Raw genomic sequence first — 26,155 nt, 5'->3', positions numbered from 1 at the left:
ACTCTTGCCGTCTATCTGAAACAGCAACCCTTTGAAGAGAGCCCCTGGTCCCATGTGTGTTTGCAGCTCCCTATTTATAATCTGCAGGTTATTCTAGCAACTAACAATATCATTTTGGTAGTTACTAAGAGTAATAAAGCACCATCTCTGTCGTGATCTGCCTATTTTATGACACTGGCTGGCTGGTGTCTCATAGTTTAATTACTTTAAGTCAATCATGTACATTGTTATGTTGATACTACTATTACTACCAATAAGAAGCATCAAGTATTGAGGCCTATGGGCTAAGGCACCATACGTTATTTCAATATCCCTAACAACCTTACAAGCAAAGTATTGTTATTACTATTACATGAACTTGAGTGCAATGAGGCACAAGAATGTTAAAGTTTGAATGTTAGCCCTTGGTGGGGCAGGGCCTGGAACTCCAGCCAGTTTGATTCCAGTTCCAGGTATTTGACTCTGTACCAAACTACTTGGGGCTTTTAGAAAAAAATCCTTGTAAGAAAAGGTGAATTACAACACATAATAGTATTTACATTCTTCCTTTCTTAAAGTATCATTAGAAAAACTTGATCATTTTTCATAAAAAACTTTAAAAAATAGATTGCCAACTCTCTTGCATTGTTAAACGGAGACTCTTCAGGGCCATCCCAGAAAGAGCATCACATTTTCTGGAGAAACTTGGGCTTTGGAACCAGCCAAATCAGGGCTTTAAAGCTGAGCTTATTGACTTACCAGTTGTGTGACCCTGAGCAAAGATTTAACCTCTTGGAACCTCAATTCACTCATCTGTGGAAAATGAAAACAATACTGACAACTTTGTGGCACTAGTCTGATGAAGAAGTGAGATGATGTGTGTCAAGTACCAAGACGAAAATAGCAATTATGCTCCATTATTGTGAGCCTGAGATACAGTGATTATTTCCTTTTGCCTTATGGATTCTTTTGTTTTGAGAAAGCAAGAGAAAGAATGGATTTAAGTGTTCTAGTGTCAGAACCGGTCAGAATGAAATAGATGGTTGCTGTTTGTTGTGAGCAGTCTGCAAAGTCAGAGCAGCACCCAGAAAGCAGGCGGGACGGACCGTGGCATCCAACGCCCCTTCAGCCTCAGAATAGTTTGCTCTGCATAAAGCCAGCCGAGAGATGTCTATCCCAGGCATTCGGGGCCTTGGGATCCCCCAGCTAGTCTATCTGAACACTGCTGGTCCCAGGAACCCCTCACAGTGGCAGGTCTGAGCTGGAGAGAAGGGCCAGGGACTTAGGGGATGTGATCAGAGGTCCTGCAGCAAGTCAAGTTCAGGGTAGTGATGCACTTCTGGGTCCACTGGGTCACCTGTGCCTACTCCTGCTGTTCAAATAGGGAATGGTGACTTTTCAAGTTTCATAGTTCAGAAAGTATATCAGAAGGGAGGCTTAGGGGCCAGTCTTAGTGTTTCTGTGATCTAGCTGTGCGACCTGGGTTAAGTAGCTGTGCCTCACTTTTCTATTCTATAAAATGGGCATAGCAAGACCCATGCACTGTTCTGTGGAGAAAATAAATGTGAGAATGATCATAAATGCACTCCAAAAGTTTAACACTGCTGAAACACTGCTCACCTTTTTGTCATCCATACTCCACCTGATCCATTAAATATGTTGTAATGTAGTTCATTGTTATTATGATATCATCAACTATTTTACAGGATAGAGAATAGGGACAAAAGAAATTAAGTGATTTGCTCAGGGTTGCATGGCAAGTCAATGCAGGGAGGGTTTCTGGCCTTGGAGGCTGTGCCTGCTCTTGCCAGAGCATGGAGACCCTCCTGAAGCCAGCCTTGCACACTTAGTCAGCTGGCATGCTCCATGTGCATCTTCCTGGAGCATGTGGTCTCTTGGTGCTGCTCATGGAAGCAGTTGCCTTGCACAGATGTCTGAGAACTCTCGCTGTGGGTCTCACTCTGGATCCTTGTGCAGTAACCCTCCCCTAATCTTTCCCATAAATAATGATGAGCCAGACCCTGACTTTCTCTTTGACTGGCCCATCTCCCCAGTTACCCCCTCTTCCCTATAGTGCACAAACTATGCAAAATTACAGTTCATTCACACTTTAGGCCCTGGGTAGCTGAATCCAGTGCCTTCAACACTTAGCCCTCTTTGTTCCTCCACCGCAACCCAACCTGCCTGCACCCTCTTCGTGTGTATATGTGTGTTTGTGTGTTTCTATTTAACTAATAAACTTTATGCTTTAGAGCAGTTTTACGTCCATGGCAAAACTGAGTGGAAAGTACAGAGAGTTCCGCATATCCCCCGTTCCACACACCACCTTCTTTTTTGAAGCTATGATAACAATGCAACTTTCCTAACAGGCGCTTTGTACATGGAAGGCTCCTTCCCAATTGAACTGCCATAGCACAATGCAGTAAAGACTCTGTAACAATAGCTGATGTACTGTACATTACCATTCTAATCATATATTTTATTGGAAGCTGTATACCTCTTAGAGCCAGCATTTCATTTGCCTCCTTTGCCTTATAGAAACCCTGCTGCTGTGACAACGGGCAGCAGTAAAGCTAATGGTCTTTTCCAAATTCCTTCTTAGATTCAAAGGGAGAAAAAGTGTGAAGGAGAGGGAAAGAAAAAAATCACACAGTCATTTCCAGCTATTTGTGTTAAAATACAAAGAAAACAGGGCACATTCAAAAATGGTATGCCGGGAAGCCTCCATTAATATTTATTTTGGCATTAATATTGATAAGAAAGTACTTTGTAGCTGGGCTTTGTTGCCTACCCCAGTGTCCTCAAGCTCCCTGTTATTCAAGCTGGTGGCCATTAGCTCGCGTCTTCCTCTGTACCCAGAGCCTCTGAGAGACTTGGCGGGCCTCCAGCTCACTTACGCTTAAATGGACACTCAAGCTCCGACGGACACACAGCTAAATAGAGGCCAATAATTCAATACAGTATGACTGTACTGGGGCTGCTAGTAAATCCATCAAGCAGTAAATATCATCTGAAGCCAATGCAAGCTTTTATCTTTCCAATTTTTTTGTATGTCTGAGCGAAGCCCAGGCATTCAGCGAATCATGTAATTTATTCTGCAGTGCCGAGCCTGGGCTGTCTCAGACATCATATTGACTTTTTTTTTCTCCCATCTGTCAGGGGCAGTCAGCAGCTCTGCTATTGTGAGAGCGCATCACATTACATATATTTATTTATTTATTTCCTCTGCTTCTTTGTAGCATGATTGGGCAAGAACGCATTATCTCAGATCAGCGAATACTAAGAAAAGCATCTGAACATCATTACGACAGCATGTTAAACATTTGTCCTACCCAGTTTGTTAAATCAGCAAATGTATTTCCAGCAAATGCTTGTAATTGTTCATAAAGGGCTCCCTACTGCAGGGTTTTACTAAGCTGAAAATATGGCCTGTTATTTTCTTCAGCTCTTTAGGTCAGCGGTGATTCCAATATATTGTAAACAATGCTGAACAGCTGGTGTACTGACTTGGGGTGTGTGTGTGTGTGCCTGTGTTTTCCTGTGTCTGCATATGCATGTGTCTGCACACAACCACACACCTGGCTATAGCTCTGCATGTTGCACACATATTTTGTGCACATGTAAATGATTGATTGTATAGGTCAATACGGTATAAAGTACTGTATATGGCCAGGCAGGCCCAACACTTTGGGAGGCTGGGGTGGGAGGATTGCCTGAAGCCAGCAGTTCAAGACCAGTCTGGGCAAGAAAGTGAGACCCCTGTCTCTACAAAAAATAATTTAAAAAACGGAATTAGCCGAGTGTGGTGGTGTGTGCCTGTAGTTGTAGCTATTCAGGAGACTGAGGTGGGAGGATCCCTTGAGCCCAAGAGTTTGAAGCTGCAGGAAACTATGATCGTATCACTGCATTTCAGCTTGGGTGACAGAGCGAGACCCCATCTCAAAAAAAAAAAAAAAAAAAGTGCTGAATATTAACTTCACAAAGTTAATGATTAGGTTATGGTTTACAATGGTTAGAGAATGTCTTGCTTCCTGATCAATCAAAATTTAGCCTGAGAACAAAGCTCTTTTGGTTACGGTTGCTGTCTTCTTGAAAACTTAAAAAGTGTAGCTCCTAAATTTAAATGTTATTTATGATTCTCTTGCTCTTCTTCCTGTATAAACTTCAAATCGAAGAGACAAATAGGAGGAAGATTAATTTCTCCAAAGCCCCTCTTTTCACAGTGGGGTTTGAGACTGCTACTGCTGGACAGAGCCATCAGACATCTACTGATTGGATGATGACACCTCAAGTAAGATGCTTCCCCCTAGGATACCCCCCAAAGCGACTAACCCTTTCTCAAAAGCCAGGTGTGCTTCTGAGACTCATCCTGATTGACTTGATTCCATTTGAATTTGATTCGTGTCCTACTCTAGATGCATGCATCAAAGAAAAGTGTTTTAGAAGTTTCTTGATCTTCTTTAATAGGCATCATAAATGTACTTCACAGAAATACCAATGCAGGATGTGCAAATGGAGCCGGACTTAGAGTCAGCCATGTTGTTTGCCCAACTTCTCTTTACAAACAATGTTTAAAACCAAAAAATCCCACACCTTTTTATAAATGACTGTAAGTAAGGCAATTGATATTTTGAGAAGCAGTGAAATTGACATTGTTTTAAGAACTTGGCTCTTCTGTATACGTATGATCAATTTTTAAAAATAGCATCCCATTCCTTTGGATAACTGCATTCGTTGAAAAAATACTTGTGGTTTGTACTTGATAAAGAATATCTTTCTATGGACTGATTGTGAAAAATGACTTTGTATTTTATACTCCGTTATTAGTGTCACCACCTTAGAAAATATCCAATTGGCTTTCCCATCTACATCTGACCAGGAGAATCTGGGTAAACATGAGTTTTATTCTAAGATTGGATAGAATTATGGCTCACATCCTTGGGTGCATAGTTGGGCACATTCTCCCTCTCCACACAGCAGAGAGCATCAATGCATATGTTCAATTTCCCTTTATTAACCTCCAGTTAGAAAGTCCTGCACAGTACATGCAGCTTTTAGTATTCCAAAGAGCAGACACACTGTCTTTCTAAAAAAGCATATTAAAAGGCAACTCACTGAGTCATTTTCTAACACCTGAGAGCAATTAATGTAAGCAGCGACAGGAAACATCATCAATTATTTAAAATAAAATGAATATGTAATGCTGACCTTCTCCAACTGCCATCAGTTTTATACTTACACCTGAATCAACTCAGGGGAACATGAAACCCACAAGGCACTTCACATTGCAATCTGCAGAGAGGCAGGCGCTGGTCACAGGGAAAGCTGCCTGGCTGGCTATGTTCACCCCTGAGAGGGAGGTGAAGAAGCCCCCGATACCTGATGAGGGAAAACGGATCCTCCAGCTCCCTGAGTGCATCACCACCTGGGCCCAGCAACTTTATGTACGAACACTCCTGGCCCGCCAGTCTTTCCCAAATATTTTCACTTGTTTCCAAATTATTTTATATTCCTACCATCTTAAGGAGGAGGGCTAAAATTTCTGTTATTTTATATTTCTGATATAAGTATATATATGGGCAGTGTGTGTGTGTGTGTGTGTGTGTGTGTGTGTATCCTATGTCTTTATTTGTTAATATAAATTTATTAGCTTTTTTCTTTTTTAATTCTTCCCTATCCTGAATAAAAAAGGAAGTGGGGAATGTAGGCCATGCTTATTTGGGAAGCCTAGAGAGATGTTTATATAGCTGTAATAGCCAGTTGCTGAAATTAAATGAATCCTCTGCTGTCTGAACAGAGGGTTTCTCTGCAAATATGAAAGCTCAGACATTCTCTAAGGGCAATGTCACTGACTGGAGATTGGGGGAGGGTACATCAAGGGAACATGCAGTTTATTATCTAATGTAATTGCTGTGCATGACATATGGCATAAGCCAGGATTTGGCACAGCAATGGACGAAGATTTTCAGAGCAAAGCCTATTAGACACAAAGTACAAAAAGTCCTTTGTGACTATTCAAGCTAAACAAGGCTTGAAGTGCTGGTATCTATTTTTCTCCTGACTTGTATTAGTAATTCCAAGAAAACTCACAGAGGGCCTCATGCAAAATGACCCAAGCTTCCAACTGGGTCATCCTCTTACTATCCTCCTCCAGACATTCTGAGACTTTGGCAAATAGTCTGTTTGTGAGTCTTAGGACTATGAAAGTAAAGTTGACTGTTAGTTTCTGGGACCAGATTTATCACAGAGCTACTCCTCACGGTGTTATTAAGATTCTGACTTCCTGTTACAAAGCTTTTTTTTTTTATGTTTTAGAAGGTTGCCCATTCAAATTAGCACAGAGCCTAATCACAAACAGGTTCCATTTGAGAAACTTAAGAAAAGACAAGGGGAATAATTTGCTAATGCTAATTACAAAAGAATAACAATAAGTTCTTTATGTTTATCTTCGTAATCCTATGGCCAAAAAAGGCTTTGCTCCTTTTAACATGGCATTATACATCTTAAACTTTAAATGGCTTTCAGGGGAGAGCTAACGTAAAGAATGCTTTCTCCATTGCCTTCTTTATCACCACCATATCAGATTGTCCCTTTTACACAAAGAAAGGATGCCGGATTTAGGAAATCCACGCCAAGGAGCAGAGCTAAGGTAGGGTAAGCAAAATTCAAAGACAGCATGAAACTATCTTTTCACCCAGAAATTTTTGATTAATTAGACATCCATGCAACCAAGAAGCAGGGTGTCACCACTGCTGTTGTTATGAATTACCCTTGCCATAGGTGGAAGCACAGCTGCGGGTAAGTGGTGGACTCTCAAACACTATAAATCCAGTTATTTCAGTGAGATGTATATATACACAGCAGTGCTCATACTTGGGCATGGACAGTAAAAAAAAAAAAAGTGAGCAAAACTCTGGGTTATTTTGGTCACAGAATAGAATAAATGCACTTTAAATATGATAGAAACAAAGTACCATAAGATTCATTATTCTGGGCATCAGGGAAGGTTTATTCAGGAAACAACCAGGAAGGTATAACCCTGTCCAAAAGCCAGAGTTTAAAATAAAATCCTCTCACAGATCCTGTGTTACTCAGAGCTACTAAGCCTAGAAAACATGGAACTGGAGAGGGACATTTCCCAGGTCATGGCATCACAACCAGAATTTTAAGGGACACATTGAATAAAAATTCAGCTTTTTCATTGCTGTTATTGCAGAAATCTCTGCAAAAACTATTAATTAAAAATGCTTAGGGTCCTGAGACTCTGCCCTCAAGTCAACTTAGAACAACTGCACATGAAAAGACTGAGAATTATGATTTGCATTCAAAGTCTTGCCAATTCAGAGCATGCACATGGAAAGCAGAAGGTATGGGTCGGGATCTGATGATGAGTAGGTGAGACAGAGATATATCCCTTAGTCACACCAGGGAAGAGTCTTTCCCATAATGAGAAGGTGTTACCAAAAATTTCTTGCCGACTAGAGCAGGGGCTTAGCTTGGTCTTAATATTACAGCAAGTAAAACTGGGTAGTAGGGAGATTAGGTGGTAGAGCCTTAGAGTCAGGAGCCAGAATTATTTGCTTGATGTTTATGAAGGAGCTAGAACTAGAAGACAGATACCATCCTTTGTATCTTTTCAGATTTGAGCTTCAATGATGTATTTCATTCTGCTTCATGTAATATTTTCTTCATCCTAGTCTTTATATCATATCTGCATATTTGGTTTTTGTTTTTGAAAAAAAATGCTGCTACTTTTGGAAAAGGTGTCTCAGCCTCTCCAACAATACTTCTGTCTAAGGAGTTATATCCCTAAAAAGTATTTCGGTTGGTAAAATCACCTTGATGAGATTGAGATCTCCTAGAGAATAGGAGATTAAAGGAAAAAACAAAAACACACAAAGGTTCTGGAAGGCATACAATTTGAAAACTAAACAGCTTTAGATCATTGTGAATCTTCTCTGATCTTCCATACCTCTTCAATGGTTCAGGAACTGTGACACCGTGGCACTGTTATTCTATCAGCTTTGCCACAGGTTTTATTTTGTGCAGACTAAACCACTTCTGAACCTGTTTGCAAATATGATGGCAAATTGCACATTTCAATTGTTTTAGTGTAAAATATAAAGCTACATTATCTCAAAACCACAACTAGCAACACTTTAGTGCATGAGGGATTACCATATATTTTTGGTAGCTTTGGCATATACAGCTGTTTATAGTCTATTCATGCTTATAATAATTGCCCATTAAACTAACATAGTTAGCTCTCTTTTCAAAGTATTATTTAGTCATTCTCAATTAATGATGCTGTCTTTATAAAGTTCTGAGTTAGAGACCTCCTCTAAGTATTGCTGTACAAGATCCATTCACAAACAGAAATATTCCAAGAGAGTGAAGAACATGTGTGGAAAGACACTGTTGAGAGAGATAGCATGGCACGTGGGAAAAATTAAAAGGAAGCTACATGGAATAGAGGGCCTCAAGCAGAGTGAAGCAAGATGAGGCTTGAGCAACAGGCAATGTCGAGACCTTGGGGAAATCCAAATAAGACTTTGTTCTCCTTATAGCGATGAAAAATATTGAAAGGATTTCAAACTCAGGCTTGGAGAAAGATATATATATATATATAGTACTTGGTCATGGACTGAATACAGAGGACAAAAGCGAGAGACAAATGCACAGATTTCTAGCTTGATTAGCTAAATACATGGTGTCATTATTCACTGCAATAGAAAATGGAAAGTAGGCTTTTGAAGAAAGTTCATGACTTTAGTTTTGGATGTGATGGATGGCTTTGGAGTATCCAAGAGGTGATACCAAGGAGGAAGTTGGAAAATAATGAAGAATATCATTCCCCATAACACACAGAGCTACACATCAAGTAACCTGCTAGACAAAAATTCTCCAAAAGATAACAATCTTAACATTTTATTTGACAAATACTGTGGAACTTTCAAGTGCCTATCAAATCTCTTTTCAAACAGCCTCTTTGAAGTATGCTAAAATGTAGGTCTACTCTTTCTCTCGTTACTTTGGGTCGCCAGATTTCTCTCCTCAACTTATTTCACGGCAGTCTCCCTTCCTTTGCTTATTACAGAGCATTTTTCAGAGAGTCTTGGTTTTTACCTGATGAAAAGGAGCCTGTAATTTTAAAGCAATTGAGATGAGATAGCCATCAGAATTTTGGCTGATGAAGTTCCCTCTTATTTCCTCACCAAATGAAGATATTCAAAATCTTATTTTGAAATCTAAATCTGGCTTTATTTTCCCACACAAGAAAATCAGCCTAGAAGCTCAAAAGGGAGATAAAATTTGTAAATCACCTGCATATAGGTGGTAATTGAAACTGTGGCCAAGGATGAAATTGCCTAAGAGAGACCAGCATGGTAAGAAAGAAGGCTCCACTTAGAGTCTATTACCAACAACTTTTAACTTTTACTATTTAAATGTTCTGTTGTCAGATCTCCATGTATTCAGAGCACCTGCCCACCTTGATCAGCAGTCTGACTCACCCCATTCTTCCTGTGCATAGACTGTGTACAGTGGGTCTTGTCCACTCCCCACCCAGGCAAATCTCCAGACATTTGTAGCAACCGCTCACCTGGTTCAGCAGTCTGAGTCACACACCCTGCACAAGAAACATACTCCAGGATCGACAAAATGGTTGGCCATAAGGCAAGTCTCAATAAATTAAAAAAATCAAAATCATAACAGCCATACTATTGGAATGCAGTGCAATAAAAATAGAAAACAGTACCCAGAAGTTCTCTCAAAACCACAAAATTACAGGGAAATTAAACACTTGTTCCTAAATGACTTTTGATCAAACAATGAAATTAAGGCAGAATTGAAATTGCTCTTTGAAATAAATGAAAACAGAGACATAACATATCAAAACTTCTGGGATGCAGCAAAAGCAGTGTTAAGAGGAAAGTTTTTAGCACTAAACGTCACCTCAAAAAGTTAGAAAGACCTCAAGTTAATGATCTAATATCATACCTGTAGAAAGTAAAAAAATAAGAACAAACTAACCCATATACTAGCAGAAAAGTAAATAGCTATAGTCACAGCAGAACAGAATGAAATTGAGACACTAAAATCCATACAAATAATTAACAAAACCAAAAATTGCTTTTTTGAAAAGATAAACAAGGTGGATAGACCACTAGCTAGATTAATAGATCCAAATAAGTACAGTCAGAAATGACAAAGGTGACATTACAACTGATCTCACAGAAATACAAAAGATCCTCAGAGACTATTATGAACACTTCTATGCACACAAACTAGAAAATCTAGAGGAAGCGGATAAGTTCCTGGAAACACACCATCTTCTAAGATTAAATCAGGAAGAAATTGAAACCCGGAACAGACCAATATCAAGTTCTGAAATTTAATCAGTAATAAAAAACCACCAAAGCCCTAGACCAGATGGATTCACAGTCAAATTCTACCAGACATACAAAGAAGAGCTGTTACCAATTCTACTGAAACTATGAAAAAGTTAAAGTCAGTATTACCCTGATACCAAAACCTGGCAAATACATAACAAAAAAAAGAAAACTACGGGCTAAGATCCTTGATGAGCATAGATGTGAAAATCCTCAACAAAATACAAGCAAACAAATCCAGCAGCACATCAAAAAGTTAATTCACTGTGATCAACGAGGCTTTATTCCTAGGATGCAAGGTTAGGTCTACATACACAAATCAATGAATGTGATTCACCACATAAACAATTGAAAATAAATACCGTATGGTCATCTCAATAGACACAGAAAAAGCTTTCAATAAAATCCAATATCGCTTCATGATAAAAAACGCTCAACAAGCTAGACATTGAAGGAACATACCTGAAAATAATAAGAGCCATCTATGACAAACCCAAAGCCAACATCATACTGAACAAGCAAGCAAAAACTGGAAGCGTTTCCCTTGAGAATTGGAACAAGATAAGGATGCCCACTCTCACTATGCCTATTCATCATAGTACTGGAAATCCTGGCCGCAGCAATCAGCTAAGAGAAAGAAATAAAAGGCATCCAAATAGGAAAAGAAGAAGTCAAACTATTTCTCTTTGCTGAGAATATAATTCTATATCTGGAAAATCCTAAAGACTCCACCAAAAGGCTCCTGGAACTGAAAATTGACTTCAGCAAAGCTTCAGGATACAAAATTAATGCACAAAAGTAAGTAGTGTTTTTATGCCCCAGTAATGTTCAAGCTGAAAGCCAAATCAAGAACTCAATCCCATTTACAATAGCCACACACACACACACACACACACACACACACAAACTAGGAATACATCTGACCAAGCAGGTGAAAGATTGTTACAAAAAGAATTATAAAACACTGCTGAAAGAAACCATAGACGGCACAAACAAACATTCCATGCTCATGGATTGGAAGAATCAACATTGTTAAAATGGCAATACTACCCAAAGCAATTCACATATTCAACACTATTCCTGTCAAACTACTGATGTCATTTTTTCACGGAAGTAGAAAAAACTGTTCTAAACTTCATATGGAATCAAAACAGAGACCAAATAGCCAAAGCAATCCTAAGCAAAAGAACAAAGCCAGAGGCATCACACTCTCCTACTTCAACTATGATATAAGGCTACAGTAATTAAAACAGCATGGTACTGGTACAAAAACAGACACCTAGACCAGTGGAACAGAGTAGAGGACCCGGAAATAAAGCCATGCACCTACAGCCATTTGATCTTTAAAAAATTTGGCAAAAGTAAGCAATGGGGAAAGGACTTCCTATTCAGTGCATGATACTGGGATAGCTGGCTAGCCAAGTGCAGAAGAATGAAACTGGACACCTATCTTTCACCATATACAAAAATTAACTCGAGATTGATCAAATACTTAAATGTAAGATGAAAAAAAGTAGGAAATACTATTCTGGACATCTCCCTTGGTAAAGAATTTATGACTATGTCCTCAAAAGCAATTACAACAAAAACAAAAATTGACAAGTGGGTTCTAATTAAATTAAATTGCTCCTGCACAGCAAAAGAAGCTATCAAGAGAGTAAACATGCAGCCTACAGAATGGGAGAAAATATTCACAAACTATGCATCTGACAAAGTTCTAATATCCAGAATCTATAAGGAACTTAATTCAACAAGCAAAAACCAAATAACACCATTAAAACGTGGGCAAAAGACATGAACAGATACTTCTCAAAAGAAGACATACAAGCAGGCAACAAACAAATAAAAAAAAAATGCTCAACATCACTAATCATCAGAGAAATGCCAATCAAAACCACAATGAGATACCATCTCACACTAGTCAGAATAGCTATTACTAAAATGTCAAAAAAAATAGCAGATGCAATGAAAAGGGAATGATGTTTATACACTGTTGGTGGGAATGTAAAGTAGTTCAGCCACTGTGGAAATTGGTTTGGAGGTTTCTCAAAGAACTTAAAACAGAACAACCATTTGACCCAGCAATCCCACTACTGCATACATACCCAAAGGAAAATAATCATTCTACCAAAAATGCATGAACTCATATGTTCATGATAGCCCTATTCATAACAGCAAAGACATGGAATCAACCTAAATGTCCATCAGTGGTGGATTGGATAAAGAAAATGTGGTGCATGGAATACTATGCAGCCATTTAAAAAAGAATGAAATCATGTCCTCTAGAGTGACATAGATGCAGCTGGAGGCCATTATCCTAAGCAAATTAATGCAGGAACAGAAAACCAAATATCACATGTTCTCACAAGTGGCAGCTAAACATTGGATACACATGGATGTAAAGACAGGAACAACAGATACTGTGGACTACTAGAGGTGAGAAAGTGGGATGAGGACAGGGGCTGAAAAATTACCTATTGAGCACTGTGTTCACTACCTGGGTGATGGGGCCATTTGTACTCCAAACCTCAGTGTCTCACAATATACCCATGTAACAAATATGCACATGTACCCCCCGAGTCTAAAATAAAAGTTGAAATTATTGAACATAATAAAAAAATAAATGAAGTATGTTCTGGTCATCGCACTGGTTAGATAAAATGTCTCCATGTTGAGTTTTACCACTTTATTCTAGTTATTTGCACCATATGATGCTAGCTAATGGCCTTATCTATTTTCTAATGTATCAATCTGCTTATGTATCTTATCAAAACACATTTTTTTCACACTTCGATCTCCCATTTCAATGAAGATGGGAAAGCAAACAGCTAAATGCCCATAGATCTTTTCAAAGGAGAGGTTTAGGTACCAGTATTTCCAAAAATCCTATTTCATACAACTGCTAACGAATTGAAAAATTGACTGCAAAAATGTACTCTTTACCTCTCTGCTGAAACTGTCTTTAAAACAGAGACAGAGAACATGGATAATCTGAAAATTAGATAATCCATTATAGGATAATAAAAAAGTGACTGTATAAGCAAATATTAAGGATTTTATACATCATTACCCATCAAAACTTTTATTCTTTGAGCTTTTCAATACATGCACTCTCTTCTGTACATATACTCACAGAAAGATGGACTCCCAGGAGAATCCTGTAAACTGCTTTTCACAGAAACAAATAGAGAAAGCCTCATTGGTCACAGGAAACTGATTCTTTATGAGTGAGGCCTAAAGGCATCAAAAGAACCATTGTTGTAAAGGGTGCTTTAGTGATCACCTCTACATGAAGCAAGTTACAGTCTATGATCCAATTATTAGTGGCTCTGGATTTTAGAACTGGGCTTGCTAAAAACTAATCATTTGATCTTGGTCCTTATATATCATTTCTGCACTTGCATTTTCATCCGTTAATTGGTGAGTTTTGCCTAAAGGACCTCTAAAGACCCTTCCAGTCTGTATGTCATCCAATTCTAATATTCAAATATGGAGCATGCTTGGAACATTATAATGGGCTCATGGGTATTGTAGACCAACCTATCTGCCCTCATGTTTTATCATATTTGACCTGAAACATTTGTGTAGCTGGTAGGTGAATTAGCACATTATGTCCCCAAACATGTTCACAGTCTTGGTTGATATTAATTTCCATCTTAGAAAATCAATTGTGATTTTAGGATTTTCAGATAACTGGCCAATAATCATAGCTAATATTCTTTGCTCTGATTACTTGATCTTGCCTGGAATTATCTATCTTTTTATTCTTTCTGGCTCCATTCTTTCTATACTGCCTCAACTTTCAAAATGCAAATTTACTACTCTACTCAAAAACTTTAATCAGCATTTCAATTAGGGGGAATAAAAGACCAAATCCCTGGCTTGCCATTCTAGGCTCTTTACTATCTAATTCCAAAGTACTTTGAAAGCTTCTGACATTCCTGACCTTAGCAACCCTTATGGACAATCTGCGCTGGGCTCCTCACAATTCCCAATATATGCCTCTTAGCTGTGTGTCCATTCTATCAGCTCTTCCCAAAGTGTTCTTCTGCTCATTTCCTACCAACAAAACTCTCCTATTCTTTCAGGTTTGCCTCAAACATTGCCTCTCTGTGAATCTTTCCTTACCCACCCGTAAGAATTAATTTCCCCTTCTGCAGTTGGATACCACTTAGTCTGGATGTTCATCCCTCTGGTCCATTACTTATCACAGTCTGAAGTGTCTATATTTATTGTGCTGTGATTGTTTCTTCCAGAGGAGTATGAGCTCCTTGGAGACACGATTGATGTCTTATTCGTCTTTGAGCTCTCAGCACCAAAAACAAGGCTTACAAAAAAGGAAATGATTTGAATTAGTTCAGCCCCCTAAAGGGTACTTGAGGATGGGGCCAGAGTTTTATTCTCATTTGTAACGGATGCCATAGAAAAACTGAAGAATGAATCTTTCTTGGGGTACTTACTAACTCTGTTATTTTGAGGGGTTTATTTATTGCCAAAACTAATTTTCATCATTTATAAACTTATTTTATAATAATGGTTATTGCCACTCACTGATCCCTGATTATTCTCTAATTCTGGGCACATGGTCTGATTGCATTTCTTAGTTCCTATGTATGTAAGTAAATGGGGACATGTGACTAATTCTGAAAAATAATTTGTGAAAGGAAGTAACATGCATTGCTTCCTACCTACACACTTAATTGCTGGGGTGAGGCTCCCAAAGCTTTCTTTTCCCTTCTATCACAGTGATTTGCAGCATTTAAGATGGTGGCTGCTTCACAAAACTGGGACAACTGAGTATCTAAAATGCAAACCATTTTCTGTAATCCAAGATGTACATACAGCAGAAGCAAGAAATCTCTGTTGTTTCTAAGCCCCGCGATCTAAGCCCCAGACTAACAGAGATCCCTTAACATAGGAATGGTCCCCATTCTCCCATATCCTCCTGAAATTCTGTCATGAGACTTACACTATATTGTAAGAACTTGTAGAATTAGTGTATGTTCTTGGTAGGCTACTGTCCAGCATTTCTCTATGTTTTTCCTGAACCATCTGCGCCTGTATCACCTGGGAAGATTATAAAAAGTTCAGATTCCAATATTAATAAATCACCATCTTACAAAGTCTAGCTAAGGAATCTGTATTTTCAACAAATCTTCTCACTGCTGATATAAATTTCATTAGAAACTATGTGCCTCTGGTTAAGAATGTCAATTTCTAGAGGATAGGGGCTTCATTTATCTTGTTTGGCTCTTAACCCAGCATCTGGCACAAGGCCAGGCATATGGTAGGTAAGTAATCAATAAATATTTATTCTATATAGATGGGAAAAGGACTATAATTCCTGCTCCTCCATCTCAAGGGCATCCTGCGAGGATAAAATAGAATGATGTATGCAAAATCACTTTGTGTGCAGAAAAGGACTATATTATCACACCACACAAAGAAATTAATCATTTAACCAACACTGTTACCTTTGAACCCATAATGGCTTTATGCATTATGGCTTTACCCAAAGGTTTTACCTAGAGCTAAAACTCTTTGACCACTCTATGCTGGGCATTTTCCTAAGGCTTTCCATAAATTTAAGTTGCTTCTTTTATCTTCTCAAAAACCTTTTGAGAGAGAGAGAGAATGTTATTTCCCTCCATTTTACAAATTAGAAAACCAAGATTCCAAATGATTATCTTGGTCAAGATCAGATGTGGTTTGGATGTTTGTCCTCTCCAAATTTCATGTAAAAATGTAATCCCCAATACTGAGGTGTGACCTTGTGGGAGGTGTTTGGGTCATGGCAGTGGACCCCTCATGAATGAGTTAGTCTCCTCCTCATGGTAATCAGTGAGTTCTTGCTCTGAGTTCATGCAAAGTCCAGTTATTTAAAAGAGCATGGCACTTCCCCACCTCTTGCTACCGTTTCCTTGCTCCTGTTTCCTCAGTCTTGCTCCCACTCTGGCCATGTGACACACAGGCTCCCACTTTGCCTTCTGCTTGTTTGGAAGCTTCCTAAGGCCTTAACAGAAGCAGATGCCACTGCCATGCTTCCTGTACAGCCTGCAGGACAGTGAGCCATAATAAACCTATTTTCTTTGTACATTACGCAGTCTCAGATATTCCTTCATAGCAAGGCAAATGGACTAACACAAGATCCTACCGCTAGCTGGTAAGTGCTAGATCAATGGTTCTTAAACTGTAGCAAGCACCAGAATCACCTAGTTTGTTAAAACACAGATTGCTGGGCACCCATCACCCAAAGTTTCAATTCAGTAGGTTTGGAGGAGAGCCAGATAACTTGCCTTTTAAAGAAGTTCAGAGGTGATGGTAATGTTTTTGATCTGGAACACAGTTTGAGAATCACTATATTTGAGCTAAATTTGAATCCAGGAATTCTAACTTCAGGGTACCTGGTCTTAATTATTATTGTCTTCTGTTTTACCACCATTCTAGTCTTTATGAACACACATACTTATTTTTAATAATGTTTCTTAATTTATTTTTAATCACAATAAATATGTAGAGATGCTGGAAAGTCAGCATCAAATACAATTGGACATTTCTTAATACAATTTTAGGATTGGCAAATAGATATCTTTTTCTGTGGCATACTTGTAGGTAAACTACCTTTGGAAGATTTTTAAAATTTCATTTTTGGGAGTGTAGGGCAAGAATCATCACTGGGAACAAATTCCTAACCAAGATTTTCAGCTATATGTTGCACCTGCTCTGCCAAGTGGATCTGCCCTTTTCATAAGATGCCTTCAGCCTAGGTGTGTTTCTTTCCCTTTACTTTCTCCATGTGTCCCTAGCATGGGAAGTTTCTATGTTCTATGAGATTAAGGAGATATTAATAATATAGAGATATTTTTATAAAATTTGAAAATTCTCCCCAAGTCCTAAACTCTGAATATAGTTAACTTAGGGCTTATTTCATGTTTTCCCTTTTTCTAAATGAAATAACTAAGGCACTATTTAATGAATAATTTATATGTTGATGAAAAGAATGCATAGTTGGAGATAAAAATTTGAGATGACCCTCCTAAATTTAGTGCTTACCAGTGAGACTTTTTTTCTTGCAAATGTCACTGGATTTTTGCCAAATTCAACTTCCAAATAGAGGCTCTTGTCTTTCTTGCAGTGAGTGTCAATGAGATCTCAATTCACGTGCAATTATATATATCTCCTACCACATCCATGTTGGATCTGGCTTTTGTTGTTTTTGTAAGCTAAACTGAAAGTATGCATACTCCAAACTGTGTATTCCTGCTACTCTAATGAAATCAATGTTCTAAAATTTACATTTACATCATTAAAAAAAAAACGCTAAAGGCAGTTATTTCATTTAACACTTTCTTATGGCATTCTGTCACTCAGTATTGAACAGCAACCTTCTGACATAAAAGCTATTCCTCTCTTATGTCCTGAAACAGTATTCCGTAATGGACAACAATCTTCAAATATGGAAGCCATTCTGCTTTTATGTCCTGAGCCTGATGCCTAGAAAGCCTTTGCATTGCCAACAGAAGACCATGGAACTTGCACATTTAAAAGCAATTGAAAACATGTTTCATGATGGGTAAAGACATTCAAACTCCTTCATAAGGTGGTTTTATGGAAAGTATTATCGAAACTTGAAATATAGGGTTTGAAAAAATTAATTCTTTTCCTTTATGCAGTTTTCAAAATGATAAGGCTCCATTCATTTGTATGTCCTGTATCTCAGCTTTTACGAAAAAAAAGTTTTTAAAGTTACAGATGACTTCTGCAGTAGTTTTAACCATATCTTTTCCCAAGTTAAGGGAAAAATACAGTTTTAAAAGGGTATAATATAAAAGAAATTTTACTGTTGATTTATAGTTATATGTTGGAATCTAAAAGTGAGATTAACATTATAAAGAAAAACAACTTGAAAAATGTTCACCATTGACAGAACTAAATTTATTCTCAACATCTTATAAATACAAAAAACTTTAAAAAGGCTATCTCTTACTTTCTTACTCCTTGTTTTCAAGTTTATGATTCAGCTCAAAACAAGTTAAATAAAATGAAATAAAATAATTCAACAATGGCAAAAAAAAAAAATAGCAGTGAGCACTAAATGTAATGAACCTGAAACTCTATTAAGGGTACCAATTCCACCGGTTAGGAGAGATCAAAATTGCTGATGAAATTTAAAAATATAGTAATAGAAATATAAATGACAAACATCACAGAAGATTCTTATAATCAATATCATAGCATACGTTAAATGCATGTGTTAGAATGTCATTATCGAGGTAAGACAAGGAAAATTGAATCTGTAAAAATAATGTTACTGAGTACTGCCAGGAACGTTACTGCAAGAGGAGTCATCATGCCAGAAAGCCCCCTGCTAGAGTCACTGCATAGTTAGGATTGCATTCAGCCGCAGAGAACAGAATCCCCTATTCAGAAGCTTAAACATATCAGGGTTGATATGCCTCATACAACATGAAATCTGCACACAAACAGCCCACAGGTGAGTCAATGGCTCAACAGCGCAATCAGAGGAAGAGGCCTCTAACTTACTACTTCATCATCCTCAGCTTGTGACTTTTAGATGCCAAATGGCTGCTGCACTTACAGGCATTGAATCTTTGTTCCCAGAAGGAAGAAGGAAAAAAGGTGAAAGAAAAAGTTGTGCCATCTAACAAGGGGTTTCCTTTTTATTTGATAAGGGTGTCTACCCCAGGGCTTCCACAGACACTTATGGGCCAAGACTGTGGCTCAGGGCCAGTCCTGGATGCAGTGGATTCTGGAAAGGTGATGATGTGCATCTTTCAGCCTGCTCAGCAGAGGAAAGCAAAGGAAAGGGAAGGCATGAATGGCTTTTGATTAAACAATCCATAATGCGCACCTCAATGCTAGGACACCACTATAAAAATTTTTACGAGAGATATTCCTGCTTTCTGAAAACTCCTGGTAATGACACTGCTGTATGGGAACCTCATTAAAGGCATGTTTGTTGAGGACAGTGTTAAATAACAGATCTTCTGGAGGTAACTCCACTTGAAACAGAACTTTTAAGGAGACTCTTGCTTGGATACCTCTGCTACTGTCATACCAGGAATTGTTGGGAACAGTTGAATTAAACACACATACACATACCTAGTGCTCACAAGGACAAATGTTAATTCTCAGGGACACTGCAGCCTGAACTCCTTCAGTGAATGAGGTGATTCTCCACACAATGGAGTTTTCAGTACTTCACATAATTATGGAGAGCAATATTATTTCTTTTCTTTCTTCCCTTTCTTTTCAAATTGTTACACTAAAGGCCTGCCAGGCGTGAGAAAAGGGCCCACTGCTAAGCCATCTACCCATTAATGACCTCTTCTTCAACTACACAAAGACCCAGTCAAAGCTTTGAGATTACTGTTAATAAGTATTTGATTAAATCCTTAGCCAAGGGCCCTCCAACTCCTCAATTCTTGTCTGGGGGAGGTGCACTTTTATTTCCCAAATTACATCATATTGCCCAAGTAATATATATAATTGGCTACCTGCTGAGTTAGGTTCAATTGCATCTTAACTAAGAGGACTCTTTGACAGCATTCAAAGTCTTGTAGTGATATTTGTCAACTTTGGGGCCGCCCAACATTTTCCTGTTTGAAAATTAAACGTCATGACATATTCATCTTATTAGAATTCAGAACTCTGCCCTTGGCAAAAGCGAGATAGAGTTCTGCGGTAATATTCAAAGTGCTAAACAATTCATATTGCACAGGCACCGACCAAATAGAATAAACGCTGGCCTATATTCTGTACCAGTATTTACCATTTACCAACAAGCATTCAGTGTTAGGGTTGGGACCCCTACTTCTCCCACCTAAGGCAACTGGAAAGTGAGTTCATAACTTTGGTCTGCTAACTGGATCCTCCTGCCTAAGACTTTACTGTCTGGAGTGAATGACAAAAAAGCAGAGGGTGGTTTGAGTTCATCCAGGCAATAGCATTAGTGTCTGATAGGGACAGTAGCCATTGGTGGTCAGTGATCCTACAGCCAACCTACTGTGCCCAACATTTATTTGTGCCCAACATTTATTTGTCCTCACTAAACTATTCCTGCTGAAAAGATAATTTCAGGGCTTTCTGTCTCTTGGTTCTCCACAGCTGCCTTAGTTCCTGCCATTTTCCAATCTCACTTCTCTCTGCCCATCCATTCTGTGAACTCCTGGCACTTTCTCAGCATGTCCCTTTTCTTGTAAGAGAAGCAGATCTTGTCAGTTTTTGGTCTTTCTACCAAGAATCCTGCCTGATAATTAACTGGAGACAGGCTTACATTGCCTGCTTTATGCTTGCTTTCTCTTGGGCCAACCTGGGTTTGCTAGGCTTTAGAAAGCAGGAGGAAGACCCACTCCTGTTGTCTTTAGGAAGAGATGGAAGGCTGGCTTTCTGTGCCAGTCATATGGATTTATAAGAAAGAATGTTCTTCTCCACTTCTCTCACCTCCTCTCCCTTAGTAACTATGAACAAGAAAGACCTGTGATTTTCACACTGAAAGTCCCACATCCTTTTGGGGAGACTTTATTTGATGTCTCTGTAGACATTAGAGTATATCATTAACAGCATATACTTTGTTTTTGAGGGTTGATTGGTTAGAAAATGTTTACCCAAAGTTTGTCTATTGTATCTTATTTATTAATCACAGGCGGTGTTCTGTTGGCACCCAAGGAGTTGTTCTTTGTAAAATTTATTTGATTTCTGTATTCCCCTCTTGTGATAGAATGGATGAATATATTTCTAAAGATTAAATTAATTTGAAATAAGAAAAATGGGGTTAAAATATATACACAAGCATAAAATTGGCCCACAAATTATATGCCAAGAAATCCTACACATTTATTAGAAGTGGGAGATGAGTTCGCATAGTGCAATATGCATATTAAATTATCAAAATCAATGTAAAGATTTAGGTAACAGACGTTTCCTTAAATAGACTGGGCAATTTGTTTTCTTTCCCCCTACAACTAGATACCCAATAACTACCAGTCCTCAACACTGTATGAGCATTTTCCAGCACTATAAACTTTAGCTGTCTAAACTGCTTTGTGATTTAATGATAGTAAAAATCATGAATTAAACTTTGTTTCTTCAATGTCCTTTCATATAACTCAGACATTCAATTCTCTTTTGTTTGATTTCTTTGAGGTTTTGGAGAGCCTAATAGATTATCATACCCTCAGAATCCTGCAACTTGAAGTTTATAAAATGTAGGCATTTTTGTTGTATTGTACTTCAGGATCTCCTGGTTAAAAGCTATGTTGAATTATTTTTTAAAAAATCATTCTACTACTAAGAAGCAGTTGTTTATTGCAAAGGGTGTAATTTAGTCCAAATTCTACTTGCCTAATGATAGAAATTGTTGCAATACTCCTTCTTAGCAGTGTGCAGCTCTACGGTAGAGCTCCACAACACAAGTACTGGTGGTTATTGTGTATATCAGGGCAAGCAGTGCGAGCTTTGATATCAAGCAGCCACCACAAACGAGTTCCTGTGTGACATAGGGCAAATCACTTTACTCTCTGAGCCTAGGTTTCTCTGTCCATGGTTTCTTTACAGAGTTGTGTGGACTGAATTAAATAACATTATTAAATTACCTTCTACAGTTGGCTGGCACAGGGAAGGAGCTCTTTGCTGTTTTTCTCTTTTCTAATTAGGTAATGAAACAAACTCTTCAATACTTTACTTCTACTTAACACTGTAGTTCTATTGTGGAGAGGCTTTAATTTAAAAAATAATAATAATAAGACCAAAACAAACAAAACTCAAAACCTCTCTTGTGAGTGGTATCATAAAACCTGTGCTGAAAATCTTCAGCTTTGATAGTGTAATTAATCTCTTCCATTAGAAATGTAAACTGGTTACAACAGTGAAATAAAAACTTCTATGAGTAATGAGGAAAAGATACATTGCAGCATGAAAACCATATCATTCTCTTCTTTGTGGACTTTAAATATGTTGCTTAACATAAGGTAGAGTTCTTGGCTCCTCCACATTAGAATCACATAGGAACCTTTTAAAGAACACTGATACCTGCACCCTATCCCTAGGGATCTGATATAAATGGTCTAGGACCTGCTTCAGGTGGTCTATCATGAAGCCATGGCTGGTGCCCCACTACATATGTTTATAGTTGCTGACTCTCTTTCATGTCTCCCTCTCCCTATTTAATTGAAGGAAAACAGTCCCTCTCAGAAGTCTTTCTGCACACACACATCTCTCCCAATAGACTGGGTGAGGTGCCTGTGCTATTTGCTTTCCTAGGACGCTGCACTTCTTGCTTTATAGCATGTGTGACATATATTATAGTTGTATCCCCCACCCACAAGCATTACTTCCCCACAGATTCAAATATTTTAGTGTAAGGAGCTTTCAAAGACGAGATGCCAAGGAGAGTGAAGATGAGGGTGAAGATGGGGATGGGATGGGGCGGAGGAAGAGGAACAGCTGTGGCAGCGGCAAAGGGAGAAGGGTGTGGAGGCAACTAATACTAATGTGTCTGGCATAGGAAAACAGAGGTGTGGGCATGAATTATTTATTAATTAGTTTATGGTGCTGGGAAGTACGTTTTATAGTCTGCAGAATGAACGCCACAGAGTGTCTCAAGACTTTCTGCGTTGGTGGTATCTATGTTTGTGGTGGGTCAGGACAGAATGAAGTTGGTAAATTTTTCATTACCAACCTAGGTGCCTCTCAATGCGTTGATTTAGAACCTTAATTAAATCTGCTCCACTTTGCGAAGGAGTCACCAGGGACAGCATCACTCTGGCTTCTTGGGGACTTTGGTAGTCTATTTGCAAGTCAACTATTGACTCTACTTCATCAAGGGACTGAATTTTCAATGTCTCCATTTACTCATTTATAAAATAGTAATATCTGTAGTTAAGTTGTGCAAATCCAATTCACTGTTGGCAGAATACCCATAAAACTTCTGACAGATTCATTTAAAAAATGAATAACATTTTACTGATTTGATTGCAATTTAGCAGATACACACTTAACACTTCAATTATATTAATCAAAATGAAGGTTTTCATATGACAGTTTCAAGCCAACAGTCTCGGTATTTGAACCTATTTCACCCTCTTCATTAGAATGTACAGTTTAAGAACTGCAGTTGTAAAAGAAAACTAGAGAACTCTGTTTTAGAAGCTTTTGTGCTTTTATTCAGTCTTTCTCTGCAAATGAAAGGGTATTTCTAATTTGTCCATAGAGAAGAATGATCCCCTTGCTCACTTTTGTCACTCTTGCCCTGTAGTGCCCTGCTAGGTGTTATTTCTGTGCACATTTATCTTGTTAACTAACTTAGAAGTTTTCCTAGGCCAGGATCCATGGAAAACCTTTGTGAATCAAACTTGGAAGTTGTGTTGGACTCCTCATGGCTCCTCCATTCCTATATCCAATCAGTCATAACATCCTACCTTTCTTTTTTAAATTTGGCCAATCCCTCGGCCTCATTCCCTTCTTACAACAACCATTCCAGTTACCTTCATTTGGCCCCAGTAAAATTGCAACAGCCTCCTGATGGATTTCCCTGCTTCTGGTCTTGTCCTTTGACATTCATCTTTAGCAGACACCCCAGAAACTGATCTATGATGCAAATTATAAAATATACTATGGATCTCATTCGTTGCAAGATCCTTATTTGTTTTTCTTCATGAGTTTCTGCATTAGCTGTTGTTTAAACAAAGGATTTGAAATTAAGACACCTTATCATCCCAGTTTCTTGGGCTGGCACAGCAAATTGTCAAATGGACCATTCAATCTCTTAGTTGGCCAAGGGAGCCTCCCAATTATGCTAGACCGCCTGTCATTCCACACACAGCTCCAAGACAGACACTTTACTCTTTCTCATTCCCACCGCCTGGAAGACCCTTACTCTCTTCTCTTTGCCTATTTCTTAATCCCCTTCATCACTGAGCTTAGATACAATGTCTTCTAGAAAGCTTTGTATATTTACCACTCTCAGTATCTCAGACCAAATCAGGCCAGGTCAAGCCAGGCAGCTCTCACCACACAGGTGTATGCCACTGGCTGCACTTGCCACAGTGTATTGAAGGCAACTGATGACACATCTATCTCTGCCATTATACATTTCTTAAGAACCTGAAACCCAGTTTTATTTCCTTCTATATCCCCAGTGCCTAATACATGGAGTTACTAAATAAACGTTGAATCAGGCTTGTTATTCACAGAGTCCAGCGCAGTATGTGGAGTTATTGTTCAATAACTATTAACAAACATTTTTAGGTTTGTGGATTTTTGCATAATGTAAGACAGAGCTGTCTTGAAGGGTAGCAACAACTCCTCATCAGTAATATTAAATCCTAATCTGGCATCACTTGTTAGGAACAATGTGGGGGTTGATTGGAGAAGTTCAGGTTAATTTATCTCTGGTCTTTCCTACTCTAAGATAGTATGGGTCTTGGAATATTCCAAATTGAAGGATATTATAATCAACTATCTTTCACATTAAGAAAGCATGTAAAAAAGAAAGCACCTGCAAAAGTGAACCATCTCTCTTCTCCTTGGACTATATTTTCATTGCAACTCTCTGCTGCTTTTCAATCCACTGACATTTCTATTTCGGCCTTTGGTGGGCTTCTCCCAGCCCCTGAAATAGTGATATTCTCCTCTGCTCAATTTACCGGTTCTTTCAAGAGATTCCCAATCATTCTTCTGGCTTCAAACAACACCTACATATCAGCAATTCCTTAATCTATATCCTAACCCTAAATATCTAACAAAGCTTAAGATGGGTACTTAAGTGTTCAAAGTCTTGCATGTCCTACAAGCACCACAAACTCAACATATCCTAAAATGAACTTTCCATCTCTCCCTCAAACCCTTCCCTCCTCATTTTGGTCCCTATTTTTGTGAATGGGAGCAGCATTCAGTTAGTCACCACAGGCAGTTGTAACTTATTTCCTTTCTCTCATATCCTATGCCAAACTCCTTTCAAAGCCTGTTGATTCTATCTCCTTAATACTTTAATTTCCTTACAGCGTTATTATGCCAGGGGCTGTGAACTGGTAATCTCTGATAAGATTCAACTCACAGACATGTTTAGTTTAAAATTTGGGTGTAAATACATTCAGGTGGGCATTCACTCCCCAGCTTGCCCCTGGCCTAGTCTCTCCTTTATTGAGTAATACCAGATCAGTCCCCACGGTTAGGGTTAGGTCACCTACCTGGTCCCTTTAGGTTTCCTCTGGCTCACATCCACATTATCTCTCCTATATTAGCAGTCTCTGGACACCAACACAGTGTTTGGATCACTCTACTTTCCTACTTAAAACCTGTCAAAGGCTTTCAATTGCCTAAAACAGTGGACTCAATCCATTCTGCACACATCTGCATCACCTTGGGAACTTAAAAAAAAAAAATCTCATCCCGGACCAATTAAATCAGAGTTTCTGAGAGCAGGGCCCAAGTATCTGTATTCAGTTTTCCAGAGTAATTATAATTTGTAGCCAAGACTAAAGCACTGGTTCACAGAATAGATCCAAAACCCTTAACTGATCTGGTGGTTGGCCAGAGTCCTGTCCACAGATGTGTTCCAGTATCATTGTGGGACATCTGCTTCCATCTGCTGTCCATTGACATCCCTGTGCTTCTCTAAAAACATGGAGTTGCTTCAGGCTTCTCTTGCAGCCACAGTCTATGCTTCCTTCTCTCTTTCTGTAAGCTACCTTTACTTCTTGTCTCCCTGGCAAATATCCATACTTTCATAAGACCCAGCTCAGGCATCGCTACCTATGAAGCAT

General features: G+C 38.6%; 1 long non-coding RNA gene across 3 annotated transcripts in view; it reads left to right on the top strand.

Annotated features, from left to right (window-relative positions):
• Positions 1-26,155, top strand: part of LOC129533582 (uncharacterized) — a 383,198-nt gene that overhangs the window by 312,774 nt on the left and 44,269 nt on the right. The window lies entirely within an intron of this gene.

Source organism: Gorilla gorilla, chromosome 4 (genome assembly GCF_029281585.2).
Source record: "Gorilla gorilla gorilla isolate KB3781 chromosome 4, NHGRI_mGorGor1-v2.1_pri, whole genome shotgun sequence".
Lineage (NCBI taxonomy): Eukaryota > Metazoa > Chordata > Mammalia > Primates > Hominidae > Gorilla > Gorilla gorilla.
This window is presented reverse-complemented; position numbering and strand designations above follow the sequence as displayed.